General features: G+C 37.3%; 1 protein-coding gene across 1 annotated transcript in view; it reads right to left on the bottom strand.

Moving 5' to 3' along the window:
- The window catches only part of Insig2 (insulin induced gene 2), a 30063-nt gene extending 26126 nt beyond the window's left edge, over positions 1–3937 (bottom strand). The window contains exon 1 of the mRNA XM_058583281.1: positions 3802–3937. The gene's annotated coding sequence lies outside the window, so the exon portion shown is untranslated. The remainder of the gene's footprint in view (positions 1–3801) is intronic.
- Between the last annotated feature and the right edge of the window lie 10940 nt (positions 3938–14877).

Genomic DNA, 14877 nt, shown 5'->3' on the forward strand with positions numbered 1-14877 from the left:
TTGTGACGGGTGCCCCGATCCTGTGGGCGGAGTAAAAGAATCGTGCAGTGACACACGCACACAGACAAGTAAGACGCAGTTCTCTGCATGTTCCTCGTCTTAGAGCCGGGAGAGTTGCGGGCTGTAGAGGATCGGCGGCCAAGTTCTTCAGGATAAGGCGCCAGCTCTCACTCTATAGTGCTGTTGCCAAACTTCACTCCTTGCTCTTTCTTCCCTGTCAAGCCATAATTTACCTTGAAAGAAAATACTTGATATTTCTCTCTCATCTCCATCCTGTAGCACTTTTCATTCCTAATGGTTCCTCAAGGACGACCAAGTAATGTGGTTTAAGAGCAGTCGTTTTCATAGGAAGGGCTTTAGAAATTTACACCAAAGTAGAGAGACCACACACCTTAAAACCCCTCATTGTCATTAGTATTATACCCAGTGAATCTAAAACCTTACTTTTAGAACATTAACCAGCCCAAACAGAACTTTGGAGATTGTGAACGTGAACTTTTGTTTTGAATGCCAGTGGTGCCATCAGTATATAAGCAAACCATATATAAATGCCAGAAAGCCTTAATAATTTTTAAAAGGAAAAATCAAAATCTCTCTTGACTGTATTACATTACTAAGCTAATCTGTATAACACTTTTTTGGGGTGTCTTAACACAAACTACAATATGGATATGATCATATAACAGTGATCTTAAGGAAAGTTTCAGATGAAATGTGGGCCTAGAATAATTGCATAACAGTTTGACAAAGGATGTCAGTTGGTTAAACTCCTTCGTTTTCTTTTACTTTGAACTGGTAAAGGATAAGGTATTTGTTGATGTACTGGTAAAGAATAAGATGTTTGTCGTTGTTTTGTTTTGCTTTGCATTTCTCAGTGCTAGGGATCAAATGCTCTGCCTTGCTCATGCTTGGTAAGTGCTCTACCACTGGCTTATATTCCCAGCCCAGTAAGATGGCTTTTTAATGTTCCTAATCCTTTTATAATATAACACATCTATTTCTGAAAAGTTAAAGAGAAACTAAATTTGTAACAGAAGTATCTGAGTATTTATATAACACTACTTGTTTTCTGTTTTCCCTAACTCTTAAATATAGTTCCTGTGGGTTTTTACGTTACCAATAAAAGAAATATACTAAATGGAAGAGGAATTTTAAAAGGAAAAAAGCATCCAGAAAAGAGACAATAAGTTCAAATTGTCCTGCCTCATCATGGTTCTCATTAAAGCACCATGAATCCTATATGTACAATTCATTCCTACCCCAACCCAGCTCTTTTAAATACTTAGAAACTGCCTTCAAGAAAATTCTAATGGAAAATTTTAGCCTAGTAAGGCATTTATTTTAGTTTAAATATTTATAAATTGCAAGGAGGGACAGGATCTAAAACTCAAGAAACTGGTGTGGCACCAATTTTTATGAGTCTGACATCCATTCCAGTAATTTCTTTGCAGTACAAGGCTGAATTTAAAAAACCCTTAAGAGGAATACAAAGGGCTGTTTTTGTCATTTATTAGATTTGAGCATGGTTTTCATGAAAGATGTGGTCTTTAAGGGGACACTGAAGATAAATATGCAGATATGTAAAGCTGTGGGAGCTCAGAGTTGGAAAAACATAAAGTGGATTAGAGAGCCAAGCACATGGAAGAATGTGTGCTGAAACATGAGATCTTGATGTAAAACTCATGAAATTGGGTTAAATTTTTGTTATCATGGATATTTTAAAATCCTAAATTAGTTGATGTCAGAATATTAATTAAGAACCTTGGATTACTTTGAAATTGATGTAATGTCAGTGGAATGCAGGTGAGGGATTCTTGAAACCCAGATTGTGTTGGTGTTATAAAAACGTGTGTAGTCATGTCTGGTAAATCTCATTTTTCGAGGCTTTCATGGTCTTAACTGTAAAATGAAGGATTGGTTTAGATGATTTCTAAGGTCCTTTTTACTGATAGAATTATCAATGATTTGAAAATACTGCAGCTTCAGAGAAAAGTTTTTTTCCACTAGCCTTACATGTTGTTTGATCTCCTAACCAAAAGATCGAAAGATAAGTTAGGAAAAAAAAACAAAAAACTCTTTCGTTAGCTAAAACAAACACCCATAAAATTTATTTGCCTTATTGGAATGAGATATTGTTAGACTAACATTAATTATTGCCTAAGGGTTTATGACTGACTATGCTTTACAGTAAGCTTCTCAGAACTTTGGACTTGGAAACCTTATCCAAATTAAAAACATTCAAAAATTCAGGAAAAAAAAATGTAGGCAGTTTTCCTGCTCAATAGCTGAAATTCAAAATACTAGAGACCACTCTGGTTTTTTGTTGTTGTTGTTTGGTTGGTTGATTTTTTATTTCTTTCTAGTGTTTTGATAAGGAATATTGCTGAGGCTTAAATGTGGTTTGTCCCACAAAGGTTCATGTTCTGGAAGGGTGGCCTCAGTATGGTGATGTTGAGGTGGTAGAAACTTATACAAGATGAGGCCTATTGGAAAATAATTAGGTCATGGGAGCTTTCTCCTCATGAAGGGATGCTGCTGATGATCAGAGCGGTTGAGATCTAGTAGAAAGGGATTAATTTTCCAGAAATCAGATTGTTATAAAAAGAGTGACCCTGGCCTCTCCCTGGTCTCTAAGTCCTTGTCTTGTCATGTGATCTTTCCTTCTTGCAATGCCTCCACCATGATGCTCCTACCATGTTCACATGTAAGCAGAAGGCCCCCACTAGAGGCTGAACCAATAAGTCTCCTTGATACTGAACTTTCAGCCCCCAAACTGTAAGCTAAGTAAACCTCTTTTCTGTAAAAAGTATTCAGCCTCAAATAGTTCATTATAACACACAAAACAGACTAATACAGATACATTTTTCTGAGGGACACACACACAAAAAGGAATTTTGCCTCTTTGAGATTATAAAATGGGTCATTTATTAATCCACTCATCCTGTCAACACATGTGACCTGAGCACCTCACAGTTACCAGGCACTGGACCATAGGAGGAAAGCAAAACAGGTCAGGCATCTTGCTTATAGTCTAGTAAGTCAATGTTAAATTAACATGTACTTACAAATGAGACAAGTGCTATGAAGATGAACCATCTCCATATTGCAGTGGTGCATTAAGGAAATGCCTGGAATGTGACTTGAAGATTAAGAGGGATATGCCAAGAGCAGGATGAAGAGCAAGTGTGAAGGCACAAATGTGGAAACTGCGTATACTCCAGGAATCGAAAGGAAAGCAGAGTCACTGGAGGGGAAGAGTAGCTATTGAGAAGGAAGAAGATTAAAAACTTGATTGTGTATTAACATCATGATTGACCACTTATCGTGTGCCAGGCACTGTGCTAATTCACCTCATATGCTCAAAACTCTTTTGAAATAGATACCAAATAGTAGATGAGAAATTAAGGCTAAGAGTTGTTATTCACAATCTTGGCTGTATATTAGGATCATCTGTAGATCTATTAAAAATTTTAGTGTCTGAACACCACCCTCTTATATTCTGATTAAATTGGGCTAGAGATGGGGGTCTTTTTAGACTCATTGTGCAATCCTAATGTAATCTGAAAGTAATCATAATGCAGTGAAAGTTGAGAATCGCTGGATTAACTTTACTTTGTCCACAGTCACTTAGCAACTAAGGGTAGAGGAAGAGAAACTTAACCTAGATCTGTTTGATCCTGAAGCCTGTGTTCTTAGCCACTCACTAGTTCCCTGTCCACATTCAGTAGTATATAGAAAGCAATTTCATGCTAAAAGCTGTTCATCACTGAGACTGAAAGATGAACAAGATTGAGCTCTTACCTTCAGTATTCACAGTCATAAACTGATAAGGCAGAAGTCTCAGTAAACCAAGCCAGCCCATGTAAATACACAAGTTCACTGAAAACTTTTCATGAAATCATATATGTTCCACTGTTTTAAGCTAGATTTGTCTGGAAGGTACCTAATGGGAGGGAATCTAGGTAGGCAGATATCGCAGTTGTCAGCTACGAGATGTTGCAAGCCTGAACTGAGGCAGTGGCAGAGGTCACAAAGAGAATTGGCAGGACTTGCTGACCACTGATGTGAGGGTGATAAAAAGATAGAAATGGAGATGACTTCAATGTTTTGAGTTTGAGAAATAGAGTTCATGTGGCACCATTGGTCTAGAATAAGAATGCAATAATTGAATTTGGGGTTGAATGAGTTTGAAATATTTTGAAATTCAGGTAGAAATATCTAGTAGGCAATGACAGTGTGCAACTCGAGGTCGAGTGAGCAAATGGACCTAGAAATGAACAACTGAAATTACAATGTTTTAGGAGGTAGTTGAATATGCCATGTCTGACATTTTTTAGAAAAGACAATAGAGATTGGGGAAGGAAAAAATTCTGACATTGCCGTACTTGAATATGTCAGTAAAGCTATTATTTACCTGCAGTGATATTGAACACAGTCCACTTATGATTCATATCCATGATGAATTTTTAATACTTTCCAGACTTTGCCTGGCCTCATAGCAAATGTAACAGATGATACATAGCCATGGAATGCAAACCAATTTTAAATATTGGCTTAATATTTAAGAAGAATGCTATATGATGCATTCAGAAATGTAAAAGAAATATCTTAGAACTGTGTTTCCACACAAGTAATTTTTATGTACCTCTAGTTTTGACTTAAATTATTTTGATAGCAATATTACCTACAATGGTTACAATGTCCTAAACTTAAAACCATATAGAAAATTTTTAGGCTTAAACTCCTATGCATCTAAAAAACCAATGCATTTGCAAAAGCATAAAAATAGTTTATCTTAAAATTATGGTAATGTAAAAGACATCTTCTTGAAATTGATGCACGACATAAATATTGAAACAATTGCTACAGAACAGAATTATTTTAAGATAAAACATGATTTTAATACTCTATGCAATGTAATGGCTGGATTTTCTTTCCACATTTCTCTGTTAAACCTTTCTCTGTTAAACCCTTGGCCTTCATCTTGAGCACATCATTTTAGTTCACTTCTGTTTTGTTTTTAAAAAAAGAAAGAAAGAAAACAACCTAAGACAATTGCAGGTCAATCTTAAGAGAAATCATGTGGCAATATCCTGTTAGAATGTATTCAACATGGTTCAAAATGTGCTTCTATTAATGTCTTAAGGTTATATAATTTGAAACACATCACTTCAAAATTCTCTAAAGAAATGTGGACTACTGAGAATATATTCATGCTGCCTAACAATCTACAAATGCCTCTTTGGGGAACAGTATTCTAGATAATCCAGTGTCTTTGGATTTCTTCGCCTACTAAAATTCCTTAGGATAAATCTCTAATTTCCAAAACATGTTCCATAGAATTAATGTCAATAGATATTTTGTGTGGAATAAAAAATAGAATTTGGGGCTCATTTTTGGAGAGCATGGGTTAGAAAACGTTAAATAGATGTTTTCCGTATGGGAATTCTGAGATTCTTTAAGATGCCAGTACACCATTTCACCCATGGAACATTTGTCTTTTTCTCAACTTCAAAACATTCCACAAGACTAATAGTTGATTATATATTATATATTGTCAAGTAAATATATCTAGAAGAACTTGAACTAATGAATTTGCATTTTATAGTGAAAGCCATTCATGGAATCATCTGTCATCCACCAATCATCATCTGCATAGAGAGTAAAAGAATCATCAGGATTTTGAGACTATTTTCAGAGTCTTGTATAGTGCCCAGTTCAGAATATGGCCTCAATAAATATTTGTTGAATTAATATTTTGTTGTATTTATTTATCTGTTTTAAGCTAATAGTAGTTTCTCCTGTTTTGGTTTCATGATCTATGTACAGATTCTGTAGAAAATATTGTAGTCACAAAACTATTTTTATGTAGTTTGTTCATTCGTTCGTTCTTTCTTTCTTTCTTTTCTTTTTTGTTTTTTTTTGTGTGTGTGTGCATGTGTGTGCCAGGGATTGAACCCCAGGGATGCTTAGTCACTGAGCCACATTTACTGCCCTTTTTATTTTGAGACAGGATCTCGCTAAGTTGATCGTGGCCTCACTAAGTTGCTGAGTATATAGTCTTTTTTTACAACCCAACAACTGCATTGTTGTAACTATTGGTTATATAAGAAATATAGGTTCTTATGTAGTGAATAGTTATCCTGAAGTATGATAAAGCAACTTAATCTGAGAATGTGCATCATCTGACTAGCCACTATTAAATGATTTATCATAAAGTAAGTTAAAAATTCAATTTCTAAGTTACACTAGCCATATACTAGGAGTGCAGTAGTCACGTATGGGCAGTTTATAGAACATTTTTGTCCTCACAGAAAGTTCCACTGGATTAGACGATTTACATAAATTTAGCCCTCTCAAAATACTGACAAGGTAGAAAACAATAAAAAAGTAGAGTCAATATAAAATCATCACCTATCAGCTACTTGTCAACCTAAAATGTAAAAGCTTTTTTTTAGCCTGATGAAGATGGAATTATGCAGTCAAAGGGCCCAATGGATTTAGATTTAGAAAAAAGTGAGTTATGCCATCTCAAGCTTTCAGACTGGTACTAGCCGCTTCAAGAGGGACACACCAATTTCAAAAGGCAATTTGGTTTCTCAACAAGAATCATGAGCAGGTGGCCTCCAGAAAAGCTATAGCATATAATATTGGTTGGGCTGTGGAGCAAACTCTCCCGCTGAAAACAAAAGTGTTTGTTGAAATGTATTTTAAGTATTGTCTTAACAGCATCAAAGAGCTGAAAAGATAAAGAGGCCCAATCTACAGGAAAGTGGTACCCCAGAGAAGTCAGCACAGCAAGGAAGCTACTATTGAACTCAAAGTATGTGCTGATTTGGGAAAATGGAAATTCTGTTTCTACAGACTTTTCAGATGAGAAAAAATGTGAAACCTCAGAGCCTGCTTAATTTGGAAGTCAGATGCCTCAAACTTGAAAGGTAGGACCCCAAAGGACAGCACCTTCAGCATAAGGGTTATCTCAGAAGTACAGCTTTGCCCTATCCACCCAGGAAGTTTAAAAATAGAAAATAAGTACCTGGAAAAATATAGATACAAGCTGGCCTACAGGCAAATTTGCATCCCAAATTGACTTCACCTCAGTACATCCCAAAAAAAAAACTTCATGTCTTTAGTTTTGTTTCAAGTGATGTTAGACTGATGGGGTCCAAAATGCTGGCAAACTGGACCTTTCTAAATGTTTGTTTCAAGTCCTTTACCAATATCTAAACCCATATCTAATATATCTGAAAATAACACCTTCATCATATTCCTACAGTGTTTAATTCACTTGTCATAGGAACAAAAGACTATTCGTATTTTTATTTCATCAATTTATAAATTTTGTAATTACAGTGACATACATGGCAACATTCACGACAGACTTGATGAACACACTACTTAACTGCAGGAGGTGGAAGTGGGGGGAGTAACTAGTCACAGGTATTGTATGTGCTTCATGCTGTAAGGAAATGAATGGTGAAGGCTTTGTGTGTGTGTGTGTGTGTGTGTGTTTGTGATGCCAGGGATTGGACCCTGCAAGGCAAGCACTGTACCAACTAAGCTATATTCCCAACCCCTAGGCTTTTTACTTTAAGTAGACAAGCTTATTACATCCTCTAACAGTGCTGTGAGGTAGACAGGGGAAGGCTCAGAGAGAGAAAGGACTTACTTAAGGTTTATCGCTACCTGGGTTGAAATAGATATCAGATATCCTGATTCCTAATTCAGAACTTTAAAAAAATAGACTTCATCTTGATCTAAAGATCATGCTTTAAATATTTTCTTATGTTTTTTGTAGCGGTGGGAATTGAACCTAAGACCTCACACATGCTAGGCAAGTACTCTACTACTAAGCTATACTACCAACCCACAATCTTTTAAATTATATAAAAGAAAATTTTTCTACTTCATTATTTTAACCTATTCTGAGAAGCTAATAAATAGTTCTTTGTGAATTTGTATATAAAGCATCTATGTATTTTCTCATCTATGTATTTTCTTATATTCAATGTAAGTGAAATTTATTCATTTCATAACTATAGTAAAAATACACAGAGGTCATCTGTTATTCTGTAGGAGTTATAGATGTGAGGTGGTTTCATCATAGGGATGCCTATCTTCTTGGATAAGCCTATAAACACATTAGATGTTTTCTGCAATTACTGACCTTAGCCTTATTTTAATTGGTGGCAAACTGTATATCACATTCAAATAAACCAGCGTTGGAAGGGCCCCTGTCCCCCACTACAGAACAGAGTTGCTTATAAATTGATCTGTTCACAATTAGGCAAACGCACCTAAATTCTCATGGTTGTGTTGCCTCAGACTGGCATTAAGATGAATTCTGGTTACAGGAAAAAAAAAATATCATGTAGCCAAGCACAAGAGTTCGGGGGTGAGAGGTTTTGAACTTCCAAAGCTCAGAAAGAAAAGGGCAATGAGAAATACATTTCGTCTTTAGTGATGTAGCCCTTTGGGGTATTTTTGGACAGTTCTGTTAGGAAGAAATGACAACTGAAGTCAATAAATAAAGTCAAATGGTCCCTGTAAGGCTTGTATGTATTATCTGGCAACAAATAAACTAAACAAAGCCCAAACGAGGTCACCGTGGATGAGCAAGCAAATGCAAAACACAACTCTCACATAGTCACCGGGGTATAAAGCATCCGAGTGAGAAGGCAACAGGGAAGATTATAGACTATAAAGTATTTGTCAGAGAGGCAATGGTAGAGACCTAGAAAAGAGAAGCAACACAAGCTATTAATTATCACAAGGGTCCATATAACTAGAGGTCAAAAGGATAGCAAGGTGTTCTCTGAGCGATTCCTCTCCTGCTCTTTCACCAGGCTGTTGTTGGGCTCTGGGACACTCCTTCATTCCAAATGAATTCACACACATGATGTTTATATAGCTTTCAGTCTCCAAAAGACAGAGTGTGTGTTCTCACCTGTAAATGAACAGAAGCCAAATGCATAGTTGTCTAAAAGTATACTTTGTTTTAATAAGAGACTGATGGAAATAACAGAGAATTTCCTGCCAATTTTATAAGAATTTGTATATCTATTGATTGACAAACGCAGAGGATTTTGTTTAATAACAGACAGCACAAATGATCCAATTGTTAAACTTCCCCAAAATATGTATAAAGCCAGGTAATGTAATAGACATAAAATACATCCTAGAAACTCAATGACTTGAATTTAGATATATTCTTGGATTCAAAGTTATCCAAACCAGAAACTACCAAAAGAATTGACCAGAGAAGTTATATGAAATTATTTTAAATTTAATTCTCTTGGGATTTGAAGAGCATTGCTTTGTGAAATTTTATTAGTGCATTATAGTCACACAAATTGTTTTGACATAATCATACACGTGTGGAATATAATTTACTCCATTTCAGTCCCCAGTGCCCCCTTTTCCTTCTGTTTTCCTCCCCCCTATTCTCCTTCCTTTATGGATATTCCTTCCACTCATTTATTTATTTATTTATTTATTATTTTTAACTGGTACTTTATTGGTACACATGAAGGTGGAATTCACTGTGGTGTATTTATATATGCACATAGCATAATTTTGTCAAATTCATCCTGCATTTTCTTCCCTCTCCTGTCTCTTCTCCCTGCCCCTCAATCTCTTTCTTCTGTTCTACTAATTTTCTATTTTTAAGATATCTACTCACCCCTCACTTTTTTCTCTTTCTTTTGTTCTAACTTTCACATATGAGAGAAGTATTCAACTCTTGATTTTCTGAGCCTGGCTTATTTTTTTTAGAATGGTGTTCTCCAGTTCCATCCATTTACCAGCAAATGACATAATTTCATTCTTTTTTATGTCTGAATAGAACTACATTGTGCATATCTACCACATTTTCTTAGTGCACTCATCTGTTGACGGGCACCTGGGCTGGTTCTGTATCTATTGTGATCTGTACTGCTGTAAATACTGATGTGGCTGCAGCCTTATAGTAAAGCATTGCCTTTTTAAAGTCTAGGAACTGATGCTTTAGCATCATTAAAGATGAAAAGTATTTCAACTTTCCAGAAGCATGTCCTAGATTTCTAAAATTAGTTTTAGTATTGAACTATGATAAAGCCATCATTAGAAAAAGCATTCCAGACTGAGAAATGGTACCAGTGGTTCACCAAGGGCCTAGAGATTAATGGTGATGCTTGATATCAGATGATTTATCAGACACTCTAGGTATAACATATCCCTTTGCTCCTCCCTCTATTACTTTAAAGAAGGATACAGTGTCCTTTCCTGGAAATAAGAGCCCAGTTTTATCTGAAGAAGGCTGGGATCATGGAAGAGCATGTGCATAATTTAGAACCAGGCAGGTCCAGGTTCAGGTCTCTGCTCTGTACTATCATCTGGGTGATCTTGGGAAAGTTACTGGACATCTCTGATCTTCCATTTCCTCATCATTGAAGTGCTTCCTATTTTAAGCCATAAATATGATAAAAGGTTATAGTTTTCTGGGTATTATTTTTAATCCCTCTGATATTACCCTTGACAAACGGCCTTCCTATTTTGTTGAATGCTCTCAGGAATGGATACTCCTCACCTCTTGAGAAACATGTTTTCATCTTTGCACAGTTCCAGATATAAGAGGTTTTCCTTAGTTTCTTCGTGGCTTCTACTCGTCCCCACTCCATTCCATCCAACAACTTAAATCATTAAGTATTCCTCCTGCTCCACTCTCCCCATGGATTCTTGTACCAGTTAAATATACCAAATTTTCTTTTTTTAAATCATTTTCCATATGATGATTTCTCTATCCCCTTACCATGCTTTGGTCTGTCAATGTCCCCCCAAAAGGATCACTTCCAGAGCAAATGCCAGCGCTTCCTCATCACACCCTCTCCTGGACACCTCTTTTCACCCAATGCCCCATTGCAGTAACCTTTTGGGCAGCCATATCCCACTGTTCAGTTGTATTGAGCTGTTAAATTTAGACAGCCCTTAAATCCTTTCCATGTGCAGAAACCACATTTTTCACCTGTTTATTTTATTGGTGGGATAAAATTTTTGAGTGTTTGGAATTTTTCTCCATTGGGGATGGAGGGTGGGTGTCAAACAAGAGTGGGTTGATAGTTTCCCTGGTGAATTTCTTCTTGTTGAAACAAGTGCACAGTTACTACCTCTCAAGATCTTTGTGGTATGAATTCCACCATTCAGCATGCTGGTGAACCCTCTCAGTTTTGTGAATCCTGCAGTCTGCATCCACATGCCCATGTGCTTATTCCAAATCCCTAATAGACTTTTCAGATACTGCAGGGCCAGTCTCAGAGGACTGTGGTGGACTCTGGGCGGCCTATCTTTCAGATGACAAAAAAGCCATTCACCAGAAGGAGCTTTTCACTGACAGCTATTCTATGTGTCCAGTTCCCATTCAGAGTGATGTCATTAGAGATTGAAAAGTTCATATAGAAATTCAGTCTCACCACTTCATCTTCATCTGCTTCTTTTCCAAAGTCTTGCAAATCATCTCTTTAGTGTTTTGTTCTAGAAGACACCCCAAATAGAAAGCCTGCCTACCTAGAGCTCATAGAATTTACCTCTGTTTTGAGAATGAGATATTTGCCCATTTTTTTGGCCTTCGCAAATTCCCAGGATTCTGTAAAAAAATTTTGACAGGAGTTCTTATATCTTATCTCGAAGTTAAGACACATGCCTCATCTAGGTTATAACATGTATTCCATTGTGAACAGCAGTGCTTTTTTATAGCTTCTTTATCAATCTTATTTTTACTTATTTTTTTAAAGGAGGAAAAGTTTATTTGGGGATCATGGATTCAGAGGTTCAGTCTATAGTTAGCTGACTGCATTGCTCTGTGCCTGAGATGAGGTGAAGCATCATGGCAAAAGGACAGAGGAAAGCTTCTCCCTTCCTGATAACCAGGAAGCAGGGCGCCTACATTATTTTTAAAAATCAGTGTTGGCAGTGCCTTTCTCAACCTGACCATCTTTATCTGGAGAGAACATAGGAATCTAAATGGTTAAGTAGTTCTACTTACCTCCTCTTATCTTTCAACATTATAAGTGCCTGGGACTGTCAGGCCCCGTGACCTTCAGAACATTTCTGCACCACACACAAAGAAAATGTGTCTTGTGTGACTCACCACATCAGTCCTGAGTCACTTGAATTTGCAATTCAAAGAGTGGCTGTGAATGCTGATACTGTACAGGCTGACCTGTTTCCAGTCAGAATTTGTGACTGACTTGCATCCACCACTCTTCTTTCATCCCTTAGGCCTCATCCTTCTTACACTGTAAGAGTGTAAGAGTAACTGCCCCACTCAGCAAATAGGCTCTTAACTTTGGGTACGTATTCTTCAGTCTGATATTCTCACCAGGTATTCCAGTTATCCAATGCATGTATCAAACCAGATAGCCACTGAATCACCTCATAAGTCACACAGCATCCCTGGCCCTACTACATTGGCCCCGCTTCAGACAGGGGATATTGATGCCACCCCTCAATGAAAGGAGAGTCAGAGATTTTGCAGACAGGTTTTTTAAAACACCATGCTAGGATTAGCAGAGCCCAGGCACCATACAGTAAAGGTGTCAGTTACTTGTTCTTCATGCTCTATAGCAGTGTAGACTGCCTTTAGCTGACTCTGCATTTTTCATATAGTTCACTTTATTCTGAACATTGGTATCTAATATTCAAACAGGCCTGGTTTCTCTTTTATCTTTAAACATAACTGCTTGTCTATTTTCTGTTGGAGTTCATCAAGTAACATCCTTTGAACCCATTTTGGTTTATTGGGGGTCCTCCATTGCTTCTATCCTGCTGTTTGCCAAAAAATTAACTTTGAAAATAGTTAATTCCTTGTCTTAATATCCCTCTAAGTGGAATGCTACCAATCCTTTTCTTATTCTGCCTGCATAACACACACACACACACACACACACACGATATTTACATCTTAATGCATGTCACTTTTTTTCTTTTTCTTTCTTTCATTCGTGTGTGTGTGTGTGTGTGTGTGTGTGTGTCTGTCTGTCTGCTGGGAATTGAACCAAGGCCTTGCTCATGCTAGGCAAGTGCTCTGCCACTGAGCAACACCCTCAGCCCTACTTGTCACTTTTCTTGAGGAAGGTATAGTGGCGTGCTTAAAGGTCAGATCAACCAGAGTTTTAGTTCCTACTCTCTATCTGTGTAATCTTGAGAACATTATATTATCTCTTTGAACATCCGTGAATTTTATGTGATAAATGGGGATGACAGCAGAATTAAGTGAAGAATATATGTAAAGAATTTAGTACACAGTAAATGGTAGCCCCCAAAATTATTCACCTCTTATCCTTTTAACTGGAAACTGCAACAGCCTCCTCGTTCTGTACTTCAGTTCTGCATAAAACATAACCAACAGCCTGACAAGTAGATTTTATAATACCATGTGTTCCTTGGGAGTTGTTGCATATGCTTTTCCCCGGTTTTATCAACAATTTTAGTAAGATCTACTACTAGAGTCATCATAGACATTCATTCATTCATTCTCTTCTTTTGTAAACTTTCTTTCCCTAGCCAGATAAGAAAGCCCAGAGATGCATCCTAGGTAATATACAGTGTACTTACATTAAACAATTGAATGTCAGAGCCAAGAATGTTGCCCAGATTTCTCTTTGCAAACAACTCTAAGACACCTTCCTGTAAAGAAGCTAATGTAGAGGAATGTTGCTTGTCCAGAATGATTGCAGTGCTTGCAGGTGTATAATTAGTTGCTAGTCAGTGTGTAAATACTCTGTCAATTGCTTTATTTGTTAATGTGAAAACCTCTGCAGAAATACAAGGTATTATAGGAACCAGGGCTGAACATGGGAGATAAGGTATCGTGAAAAAAGGAGTGAGTGAGGCATCAGCGTGTGTCATGTATCCCTCTGCTGGGACGAAGCTTACAGGTTCTCCCTCCTCGTTTTCTAAGAACATCGACTCCCCTGGGTGAATAATTTAAAGGACAAATTACCACTCTTCTGGGTACCAAAGCCAGCCATAAGCTGAAATTAAATTAAATCATAGAGCCCTACAAGAAACGGAGGGAAGAGTCAGAAATATAAAACCAAGGGAATCCAGAGCTAAGCATGAAATATTAGTCCGTGCGATGTCCTTGCCTTCCTGTGCTGATGAAGTGAAAAACTGAAAACCACCCTGGTACAGACTTAAAGGACCACTATCAAATATCCATCGTTAAGTACTTGGCAGTGGCTATTGCGATGATTTCAATTCCAATGGGGTGTGGGAGGGAGGTGGGAGAGAGAACACTAGATCAACTTCAAGGGCTTGCACTTGAGCTAACCAGCCAGGTGACCTTGAGCCAGTCACTACCCAGTCTGTGCCTTCGTTTCCTTAATCTTGGGATTGAAAAAGATGAAATCAGAGTTTGTGATTCAAAAATATTTTTCCCTGTCAACTCAAAGATGGTCATGCACAAACGTAAACAAAATTTGCCAGTTAAAATATAGAAAGTTCATAATCTATTTGCACAGGACCACTGGTCAAATTTTCCTTACACTTATTCGTAAAGAGCCAGGAGTTACAAGAGTGAGTTTGGAAAAAGAAAGCTATGAAGTTTTATGCTAAAACACTGTGTCCCCACACTGTTTTCTCCTGAGGGAGGTAAAGGTTTACATCGTGGCTCAGAGTATTGGTACCACACCTGGTCCAGGAGTCAAGCAGAACATTACAGACCCAAGACTGGCTTCTGAGAAAAGAACTCAACATACCTGTACCAAAGTAAAAATCTGAAGTTCCTTTATTTAATCAATACAAAGCAAGGGCATTGGTAAACAGCTGTTCTGCTGTCAACGTGGCATGCAGTTCAAAGTAAAAGTCTACAAAGTTAAAGTGTACAAAACTGATGTTGTT

Source organism: Marmota monax, unplaced genomic scaffold, assembly GCF_021218885.2.
Source record: "Marmota monax isolate L192 unplaced genomic scaffold, Marmota_monax_Labrador192_F-V1.1 WCK01_AAM20220418_F8-fsc00121, whole genome shotgun sequence".
NCBI classification, from domain to species: Eukaryota; Metazoa; Chordata; class Mammalia; order Rodentia; family Sciuridae; genus Marmota; species Marmota monax.